At 36.1% G+C, this 11,918-nt stretch overlaps 1 long non-coding RNA gene across 2 annotated transcripts; it reads right to left on the bottom strand.

Annotated features, from left to right (window-relative positions):
* Positions 1–1,919: 1,919 nt before the first annotated feature.
* Positions 1,920–11,910, bottom strand: LOC136838586 (uncharacterized). Of its 2 annotated transcripts, XR_010853046.1 has the most exons (5): positions 11,394–11,910; positions 10,689–11,192; positions 8,272–8,407; positions 3,514–3,688; positions 1,920–2,835 (listed from the first exon to the last, which is right to left on the bottom strand). It is a non-coding gene; the product is annotated as an uncharacterized lncRNA (long non-coding RNA). The 2 variants fall into 2 exon arrangements; XR_010853045.1 differs by having other exon boundaries at positions 10,689–11,910.
* Between the last annotated feature and the right edge of the window lie 8 nt (positions 11,911–11,918).

Raw genomic sequence — 11,918 nt, 5'->3', positions numbered from 1 at the left:
TTGCTGTTTATTGTCTCAGCTTCAGAAGTTTCGACTAAAAGTGGACTCTCGTTACAAAAGATGGATTGATACTGTACTCCTTGCTCTTTTTGAAGAGTAAGGTTAAGGGGGTTGTGGTATAGTAATTTCAACAGTCAGAACCTGCTAATCTACCTCGCAACCTTCTTGAAGGAACTGAAGCCAAGCCTACAGGGTTGGCTACACCTGCATCTTTAGGATTAGGGAAGACCCAGTCTTGTGCCAAACCCTAATCAAGAACTTTCACTCTTCTTGTCTTTCAAGCCTATGTTTGAGATCACCCCCAAACCTCTGGTCCTGTTGCTGGAGGTGAGGGTTATGTTGAATATGCTGGAAGTCATAGATAAACCCATCTCTGGGCTTTTTTATTCTTGGCTTATTCAGGGGTTTTAGAAGTGGAAAGGTTTGTTCTTCACATTCCTTTCAAGATGAAATCCTATATTGCCTATTGTCATCCATCAGAGAAAACAACTGTATGCTTTCTTTAGATGTGAAAGATGCATATATCCAAATATATCTATTCAACAGACCTCGAGTATATGCCTAAGTACCTGTGCTTCATCTGGGAAAGGGCCAAATACAGGTTCAATGTTCTGCACTTGCTTGACAATAGCCTCTTTAATTTTCACGAGCTTTCATCTTGGTCCCAGCTTTGGCCCATTCACACGGGGAATGTGTTATGCACTAACTCAGCGATTAATTACACTTGGCATTGTAGCAGTGTCAGGGAGATGACAATAGTTCTTGTCCTGGAAGGAATATCCTATTTAGTTTTGGCCATCCTTAAAGGAATATCCTATTTAGTTTTGGCCATCCTTAGTCACTTATCTTCAGGTGAATGGTTGGCACATCTCCCCTTCTTGAAAAGATTAATTCTCTGGGTATACATTCAGGTAAATCACCTAAGATCAAATCACAAGACTGCTCTACATTTCTTTCAACACTGGGGTTTAGCTCAGTATTACCTAGTTTTGTGATATTAATAGCGCCAATGTGTACCTTCCTTTGACCATTGGGAGGCCAGACTTAATGGTTTCAGGAGGCATTCTTACCCCACTTGACTACAAAGGATTGGGCCACTTGAAATTTTTATTTTACCTTGACAGCTGGTGAGTGGTGGGTGTTTTTTTTTTTTTTTCCTACCTACCACTAAATTAATAGCTTTCAGCAACAAACTGTTTGGCAGTAGGGATTACCTCATTTATACACTTTCGAGCTGAAGAACATGAAAATGGAACTATTATTTGCAATAATCATAAAAGGTAGTATTAAACTGCAGCAGATTGTTCAAGATGTGGTTCAGTGGTGGATGAATGAGACATTTTAGTTACTGTTTCTTCAAATTTTACGAAGCTGTACAGTATTCATGCTAGAAATTTTATGAAGCTGTACAATATTCATGCTAGAATTTTTTTTAGATCTTATGTTGCTATTCAGGTATTTAAATTACCTATAATGCTGTGAAAAATAATTGTAATTGTTCTTGCATAGGTTAAATAATTTTCAGATGCAGTACATGAGTTTAATTACTTACATTATGTCTGGAAGTTTGTTGAGGGGTCTAAAATATGTTTACTTGTTGCTATACTGTAATGAAGAAGTTTATTTTCAGTTGTCAAGCCAAAACCTACAGTTAAATATATAGCCTTTATTATTCAATAGTGTAACATGTAAACATGACACATGTATAAGACAAACTGCAGAGAGTTTCTCAAATTTGCTATGACTTTGGTACAACAGTCCATATTTTGGCAATTTCTTATTTTCCTTCAAGGGTATATATAATCACCTCAATGCTCTAGGCTAAATTTTTATGTTTTGAATATTTGCCACTATGTGAAAATCTGTACTTTAAAAATAGTTGTGCCACAGAAAAAAATTTATGAATATAAAAAGTTCTATGTATGATTAGTTTTATTCACATACTTACAGGCTGAGGAGTTCAATTGGAATATTTTTGTACCTAGTCTAGATTATATTTAAAAAAAAAATAGTACACTATATATGTATATACAGTTGAATTCACTTTGACATTTCTAGGTAAGACGTTTTCACATCCAGTATTACTTATGCATGCTTTAATATTTTGTACCACCAAAGTCATCTTTATTGGCAATTCCATTATAAGATGTTTAAAAGAATGGAAATCAAAACACTGATGAAAATAACTTTTCAGAGAGAAAATACATACCCTCAAAAACAAACCAGACTCCAATATGGAATCTAATGCATCATCTACTCACGATCAAACAAAGCTGTGTCAAACTAGACCTAGGTCTAATCTCTTAGCAGATGTCATGGGATTCCAAATTTCAGTGTAGTTTGTTTTTGGGGGCTTTATATTTTAACTCAAGAAAGATTTTGCTCAGTGTTTCAGTTTCCTTTCTTTTAAGCATCTGGAATGGACTTGCTGACAAAGCATTACTTGTGGAAGTATAAGCAAGCAAGCATAAGTAGTATACTGTAGTGGGATGAAGATACCTAGAGTGATGATAAATTCTGTTTAATATTCACAGTCAAGAAGAAACTTTTACTTTTCTGTAGTAGCATAATTTTATATAAATATTTCCATAATATGTATACTATGTAGTACAGATGGTAATCAGGCTTCTAGTATTGGTGACATATTTAAGGATTTTGGTTTCAGCTTGAAGCTGGTTCAAGGACAAGTTTAAAAACAAACTATTTACAAGTATGTCAAATTTTTCTGCATATCCTAAATAAAATTTACCTTTGGTCCACACTCCAGACATTGCATCCTCTTGAAAATGTAAGTACGATACTGCAAGTTAATTTCAAGGTAAATCTTGTGTCAGTCTGGAAAGAAAATATAACTTGATTTTTTGGTTGTAGATTTATAGATTTTGGTTGTAGATTTATAGATTAAGTAAAGTTAAAGTAATAGCAGTATACTGTAAGGCCATAAATAGTTGGCCACAAGGTCAAAACGGTTCAAAATAGAACTTTTCCCCTGAATGAAGTAGACAAATTAATAAACTCTTCCATGTGTCTTACAGTTATTATATGTGCTTGTCTCAAACATTACTAATGCAGTACATCTCTAAATTATTGTTAACATGTAGCCTCAAAATGGACAGACATGTTGCTTCAACCATCACATAACAGCCTTAAAAATGAAAACTGTAGCAGCAATGACAAATGCATACCAACAATTTTAGCAATGACATTCAGCCATCACTGATGAATAACCATTAAAAGCAAAACTGTTTTAGATCTGTATCAATTTATTAATACTAAATCCATTTACAGCCATCACTGCAGATACAAGTAACCATTAAAAACCAAATTTTACTTCAATACTGTATCAATTTATGTCAACTCCAACACAATGCGTCAGTTGTCACATTCAACACAGGCAAAATCGGTTGGTTCCCTGACAAAAACATTTTGCCAAAACAGTAAATGCATGTCACATCAGTAATTGTACAAAAGCATGTGATCATCGAATCGTTTAACGCCAGCAAATTCACTAACCTTCTAGACACGGAAATTTTCGTACCAAAACACGTGTAAATGGAACCATGCAACTATCATCCAAACGCCTTGCAGATGTGCTTGTCCTCCAACACCTTCTAAATGTATATCAGATCCATCCTCAAGGAAACTTATTTCTCCTATCACCACTCCAAGTAGAACATCAGTAAAGACTCTGGAAAAGAAAAATCAGTATTTTATTGCTCTACACAAAAATTATTTGATACTAGAACTTAAGACTAATTTAAGCACCTTTTTTTATAATTACGCCACATGCATCGTTAATAGAGAGGTTTCCTTGTGGACTGACGACAAAAAAGGGTGAAAGACTTACATGACCATTTTGAGTAGTCTAGTAATAAATATGATTAAGTTAATGTCAAGATCCGTTCACATATCCGTAGTAATGGCCTGCTGGTACGTTACTGTAAATACTGAGCCATCTGACTGATATATGGTTCCTTTCGAAATAAAGCAATAGGTGCTAATGATTGATTAATTTCAGTGTATGGTTCTGTGCGATGTATCGAAGAATTTTCGCCTAGGATCTAGAAAGTACTCATTTAAACTTGCAGAGATAGCTAGGATTAGAAGACGGCATGCTGAATACAGTATAAGAGAATTTAAAACTCCGAAATTCAAAGTATTTGCCTAATAGTAACAAAATGACTTTGAAAATGAAAGTGCGCGACTCTGCAATATATATCGGAAGCCGAATGCGGATATGAAAAGGCTCACGTGTGTGTTTGTTAATGATATCCTAAGGAAAATGAAAATTAGACTAGCCTTAAATATTCTTGCAATTGCATACCTACTACACCCAGCTAAAGCACGTCAGTTTTAACATTATAAATGCACATTACCTCAAATCACTTTTCTATGATTTAATTTTATTCCTGAAAAGTTTTACAAGTAAAATTAGGGAACTTTAAAGTAAATTACCTTCGACATTCAACCGTTCAGTTTATTTATTTTTTCAATGACCAACATAATGCTTGTTATAGGAATGGACTGGAAAAGTTGCTACTATGTTACAAGATTTTCAATATGCAAACAACAGATGAGGTTACTAGTTGCTATGCAATTTTCCATTCCTTGGAGAAAAAAAAAAGGTAGTACTCTGCCCACCAGTTATTTTCACTCGTGCTGTCACATTTTGGAAACACGTCGTATAATTCATGTATTTCAATTCCATTCGTAACCATTCTACTTTTCAACTTTTGGCATAACATTATCAAGACTTAAGACTCTCACCAGTGACCTTCGCAGCAAAATTTCATTTCCTGTGTTATATCAGTCAAGTGTCAGACCTGCAACCAATAGCACAGAGGCATTTGTACCAAAGACTGTACCTACTACCATGACTTAACATCAGCTTTAAATCGCACATGTTGGTGTGGGAGGGTGAAGTCACCTTTTTGCGTAGTTTATTAACCTTTATATTAACAGCCATACCACTTACCCAGAAAACTGGGACGAGATTAGTATAACATTATGCATCTACCTTGCCCGGGATATGATTGAGATTCTGATACCCTTAAAATGTTCTTGGCAGTATTGAAAATACCCTTTGCTCTCTTCATCAATCAACAAGCTCGGCCTGTCTCTGGCATAAAAAAAAATGAGCTTAAGATCGATCCCTGGATACTATAAAATATTTATTCATATTTGATGAAACTGATCCAATGCGAACAGATTGAATGACTTATGGAGTTTTCGATGAAAAAAAAATCGTTTCGTGAAAACACTGATTGAAGTCTGATGCTATAGGTTACGCTATCAAACGTTTAACATAGATCAGTAATATTAAAGGTTCTTTCTCCTTTTCTAAATTTTCCATGTATTTTGTAGGTAACAATGTTTGCTGTTTAATAGTGTGTCTAAACCAGTGTTGTTCATAAGCCAGTAGATAGTCATAGTCAAGAAAAGCTATTAGCAGACAAAGGCCAGTGAGAATGGGTCTTATTTCCATCATTTTCGGCATCTCCCTAGTTGAACACGGAACTGCACAAAACTTTCATAGGTCAGGGTAGTTACCTGGAGCTATAAACGTGTCGACAGGGACATATAATTGGGATATGAATGACCTATGAGGTTATTCTGCTCTGACAGGGAAATTGGGACCAAAAGTGGTTTTTAAAAGTGTAACAGGAGGAAAACCTCGTAGTTGCACTATAAAAAAATAAAAAATTTGGGGAGGGTGGAGAGTAAGATGGAAGAAATGAATGGAGGTCCAGTAAAAGGAATGAAAGTGGTTGCAGTTAGGGACGAAGGAACACTGCAAAGAACCTTGAGTAATGCCTGGAGTGAACCGTGTGAGGTGCACTTATGCGCTTCCTCCCATACGGGGGATTGACAAACTTAGAAAATTGTAAAGGGCAAAGAGCCTATTAAACAGCGAAAACTTTACTCCATCGATCAGCAATCATGCGAGCTATCTATGTTTAAACTAGTATTAGTGTAACTTTATCAACTGGCAGATGTCTCCATTTGCCTCTGATTGTTGATCGTAATGGAACTGATTGGTATCAAAAGGTTTTCCTGTGATTTATCGAATGTTCTTTGAACTGAACTTTGAGATATTTTTCTTTGCAGGAATTATTTATTTTTTTTTACTAACATTCCACATTCTTGAATAGTTCTTTTCTCTAGCATGTCAATTTGATCTGAGCGTGTGTATTAGGTAACATAAAATATGATGTTAATCCAAGGAACAGGAGTGTGTCCAATTACTTTCGTAACACGAGCACGTTTTAAATACAGGAGTTCGGTTAAATATAATCGGGGTATAAAAATAGTAATTAAGGACGAAGAATAAAGAAAAGTTCACAAAAATACTTCTGGGAGTAATTTTTAAGGGAGCGAAACGTCCAAACAGTTGGAGGGCGCTTTCCTTTATGTTAACAATACCTGTTAAATGGCCACGAACAGAGCAAGAAATCTGAATGAGTAACGACATCAGGTCTGATGGTAACAAGATCAAAAGGAGTCGAGGATGTACGGTGAGTGTACCTCAAGTTGTTTTTATCAACAACAAACTCAAATGGAGGGTTTGCATCGCGAGACTTAGCTGAAAAACTTAACAAGGTCCTTCGAAGGATGAAAAGGGCAAGGCCAACGACCGTTAATAACAAGCAATTTGCTAAAAGCGTCTGTCGAAAAGGAAATGAAGTCCCGAACAGAACACATGAAAACCTGATAAAAGAAAGCAGTCTCAGAAGAGCGAAGTAGAAACTATAAAAGTGCCATGGGAATACGAAAAGGTTTCACCACATACGTAGATCTTGACTAGCAAAGTTGAACAATAAGTGACTTTTGCAAAAGCAGAGGGTACAACAAATCCTAGCTAAGCTAATAATGATACCATATCACAAGAGATCTAGTATGATGACAATGACAGTGGCAGACTTATCAAAAGAATTCAAGATAAATGTACAGTTCATCAAGGATCAGCCATAAGTACTTTGTCATCCTTATCAGAATATTTGAGGAGCCACAAAGAAGTGCTAAAAGGAGGTCATTGGAAGGAGCTGTCAACCGATGACTACATACTAACAGCATTATCAGAGGAAGAGTTAGTACATATCTTTAAAGATGAAAAGTGGATTTGATGGATAGAACTGGATATTAACATGAGCAAAATAAAGCATGTTAACGGGAAAGGAACCATAAGAAGGTTGTATCCCCCCCATCTACTTTTTATTTTTAAGAAAGTGTACTCTTCCTGTGATTCTGTTGTTTCTATCGGGTCGTTGAAATTAACATTACATTATCAACAGGGTTCATGTCTAGCAAATTTTATAAACCATAAGGAAATAATTACGCCTAGTCAGCGTTTTATTGAAAAGCCAGTCAAATTTTCACAGTTCAGTTACGCGGTATATGTCCTTGGTAAAAATGTGTCCACTATTAAATATAATACTTGGTAATAACCAGCAAAAGAAGAAAAGTTGACAAAACTAGATTTCAAACAGTTACGAGGTCATTCACAAGTGCATTTGCAAAGTTTCAATGGGCTGCATTGGGACCACGTCGGTTAATGTTTTAAATTGGATTCTAGGTCGTTTTCTCTAAAGCTATACATCAAGAGGCAGTCGGTGTCAGTTTCCAGACTGGTGTGAACTCAGCCTAGTCGGGTATATAAAATACAACCGTAAAAACTCTGACAAGTCTTATACAGTATCTGTAAATCAATTAAGAACATGTCCTAAGTACTTTACATTCTGTTTTCGACGGTTTCTTACAGTATGAAACCGGGTTAGTGAATGTACATCCCATATACACTGTTTTCTACTAAATTTACGTTTTAGCTGTATTTGTCACAGTGCAATAAGCAATTAATACCATTGTTCCCTTAATACCTCAAACCTTGTTCCAATCTACATGAATTGCGATGCAGTGTTTGTAGTAAAATAAAAGAGCTAAAACTGCATTAGATTTATTTGTAATTTATGTTATGAAATCTTTTGCATCTAAATTCGTTTCAAGTTATGTAAGATAAAGTGTTTCCCATAAACATAGTACATACAACAAGCTAAAGCATTGCATTGTTCTACAAGAATAAAAAGCGGTTATCTTCCCAACTTTACCATTAAATGTACCCTACTTTAAATATCAAAATCTTTCTTGCTGCTTTCTGCTGTGCTGTGTTCAGAATCACTATGATGTCACAAAAAAGGATTAAATAGTGTAACCTAGTCCTACTTTATATTATAATGCTTACTACTAATAAAAAAGATAAGTTTCTGTACCACTCACTTTCAACAAGGTGTTTAAGATGGCATTTTCTGATGCAGTCTCCTCAGTGTTCCACTGACTCAAGTGGGAAGAAAGCAGCGAGTTCCACACAGATGGGAATGAACCTCCGAAGTCCTGCCTCACAAACATCAACCACCTATAAAACAGACAGTTTACTGCAGTATATATGCAGAAAAATACCAGGCTTGCCCAAGAATTTGATAGGGTCTCAAAAATTGTGTATAAATATTTCAAGTTAACATTAATAAAACTGAATTAGTACTAATGGTATATTTTACTTAATGTAGAAATCTTAAAGGTGTTTGAACTTTTGGTAAAACAACTAACGCAGTTTTCTAAAACTAACAGTATTAACGAAAGACAAAAAAGCACAAATTTAAAATTTAGAAACGTTAAACAGACTAATTTTTAATAAGTTAAAGGTGTTCATTTACACACAAGTTGATATTTGTAACAATGAATTTAGTAGCCAATCCATTTAACGATATCGTCACAGGGTTTAAGTTACAAAAAATATAAATCCCCACGGGACTAAGTTACGTCCAACCTTGCTATTTCCTTGCTTACATAATAAAGCATAAATTGTTATTTGGCATACATTACGGTAGGAAATCGAAATACGTAAATGATTACCTACAGTAGCATGGACAAACAAATGCACGGTGCAACAATGATACTGAGAAAAAACAAGACTGAATACAAAGCCCCAAGATTATTCAATAAGATACTAAGAACTATGGAAAGAGAAACCCACAAGATTCCTGTGTATAACTTGTTTACTTATAAATATTTACACGTTACTTTTAAACTCTAGTACTTTCAGGTCGTAACTGTGACAGTTTTTCAAGAGATGAGGTAGTCAGGCTGGTTCAAGGCCCAGAAGATTGCTGGGCCTTGAACCAGCCTGACTACCTCATCTCTTGAAAAAGGGTCACAGTTAGGACCTGGAAGTACTTGAGTTTAATAGTAACGTGTAAATATTTACAAGTAAACAAATTATACACAAATCTTTTGGGTTTCTCTTTCCATCTTCAGAAGAAAACTGAAAGAAGTTTTTGTTTGGTTCATACTAAGAACTATTTCAAGGTGGAAACAATTAAGAAGAAACTATTGACTTGTTCGAAAACAGTTATGACACGGAAGAAATTCCTAATTGATAAACTACTTGCCAAATGGAACAAGAGGTCTTACAGAAAATCTGCAAGGATAATGACTAACCTTGTGAGACCATAACACTAAAACTGAGGAGAATTTTAGCCCAGGAACGAAAATATCCTGAAATACAAATTTCGCTCCCATAAAAACAGAGAATTCAAATGCATTTTACATTAAATCAGTAAGGCATTATGTAATCCTAGTGGTAGTGGCAGTAGTAGTAAAATGGTAGCACCAGCACTTGTGGGCCTGGTCTCCATAGTGAAATGAATAAGTTGTAATAGTTTACCACTAATATTACATTTTTTATTACACTTTACGTTTTCTATGAACTCTGACGTTAAGAATTCAAGGGCTTTTTTTACCTCCGAGTCTTTCACCTTTTACCATTTAGAATGCTGTAACCCATAGTGAATAATGCTCTGTAGAACAGTGTAGAATGTTACCCATGTGCTTGTAGGTGCCTTCCTCTTGGACGAAAAATGATAATGCACCTAATATCAGATCCCCTTATTTTACCCATTTCATCCAAAACCTTTACGAGGTGTCAAAGAAACGAGCAGGATAAAGTTACTGCTACTTTGTTGGTGACTCTGGCTGTTTATATAGCAGCGGACTAACGTCACGCCGCGGAATACAATGAGAACAAGGGTGACCTGAGGCAATAACAATGAACAAATACACTGAGTTACACAAATTGACAGAAACGGAGTTTAATACAATCTGATACCTGAGAAAGAGGAACACATGACATACAAATTGGAAACAGGTAAATATTTATATACAACTTAAATGACTGGGTCTGATTTTTTTTATAGGAGCGGCGAATCGGAGGCAAAGAAAATGGGTCGTCACCACAGAAAACCCGCTCAACGGGGACTTTACAAACCTACGCAGAAAATTACATGCAATGATTACCTTTACACGCAGAATGTTGACTTTATGCAAATAAAACACCAGTGCCGATTTGATTAACTAAATCATGTGAAGCAGAAGCACTGCCCAAGCAACAGCAAGGGTGACACCACCCATTGACTTGCAGAACATGCAGCACAAGCAGCACTAAACATGAACGCAGGCACAGCCAGTCCACATACAACAATTAACACAAAGAAATAAGTTATGTGCACAAGCCGTGTATATGTCGTTTAAACCAACCTATCCAGACGTTTGCAATAGCACAGTGGATGCCAAAGCAATATTTTCAACCAAAAGTACCACAAAACCCCTAAGGTAGGCCTACATGAATTAGTAGTACTTACGTTACACATCTAACACACTGGTATTCACGTACTGCTTCCCGAACAGGGACGACGCTATCATAGATTAAACATTTTCTTGAGCTAAGGCAAACCATTGACCGAAGATAATCCAAACCTACATGACTAGCCATTGTTAGTAGTTAAATGGAGACAAGCGATGGGCAAGGTGCGTCATTCTACATAAACTGAGCACAGACAGACTCCAACCAGAAATCAGTTCTTATAGGCCAAATCCATCACCCGTATCACTAAAACAGACAGGCCACAGAATACGATATAACTGGCGTGGGGAATGTGTTGAGACTTGATAAAGAGGGTGTCACTCTTTGGATAATTAAGACGCTGCAGTTGTAGCAGGGTCGGTGATGTTGCCATGGTGGGTGATGATTCTGTTGGTGCAGCAGCAGGTGGGTGGGTGGAGGTGCTGTAGTAGTAATAATAGCCGAGCGGCAGCGATGATCTTGCGTTAGTGGTGGTAGTAATGGAAGGGATGGTGGTTGAGATCTAAAAATAAAAATACAGTAACACCTTGAGGTATTCCTCAAAACTACCAAAACTCGAAAACTATGCATAATATAACTACATAAACCACAGAATAGAATCGTCTTTACACTTTGTATATCTTACCTAAAACTTAAGTTTTCTCACTTTTATAATTCATAAAGCATTCCGAATATAACAAATGTTTAAGACCAACATTCTCACCAGTAGGCATGAGAAAGTAATCTTGTAAGCTCCAATTGGTTTTTTGGTTTATTTTCCGAAGACTACTAGCGTAGCGGACAACTAGGACTACGAAGAACCAAGACCCAGCAAAGAACTAGGGGTGGTTGCTCAAGGATTCGGCAGTGACCATACCTTAACCTCAAGACCTTCAGTAACATTGATATTTAAACAGCATTTCAATGTCCCTTTAAATTTCTGCCAACATTTCTTTCACAGCTCAAGTGACCTTTTTCACAACTACACGAGCTTGGTCTTAAGTTCAGACATTGTTCGAAGGCAAGACAATTACCCTTTTCAAAACTTGGATAAAGAGTAAACAAAACTCGCCATACAATCTGGAATTAGGAATTTAACTAATTGTACAAATAGGCTTAGAAGAACTTCTAAATACCTTTGAAAAACAGTTTACGTTCCCACGTGTACAGTACTGTTAGTATTACAAACTAGTGGTTAATTGTTTCCCATCAAATACCACCAACCACCAGAGGATAAGAAAAATAACTC

The sequence above is a fragment of the Macrobrachium rosenbergii genome, chromosome 5 (genome assembly GCF_040412425.1).
Source record: "Macrobrachium rosenbergii isolate ZJJX-2024 chromosome 5, ASM4041242v1, whole genome shotgun sequence".
NCBI lineage: Eukaryota > Metazoa > Arthropoda > Malacostraca > Decapoda > Palaemonidae > Macrobrachium > Macrobrachium rosenbergii.
The sequence above is the reverse complement of the archived record's forward strand: the minus strand, read 5'-3'. Positions and strand labels throughout refer to the sequence as shown.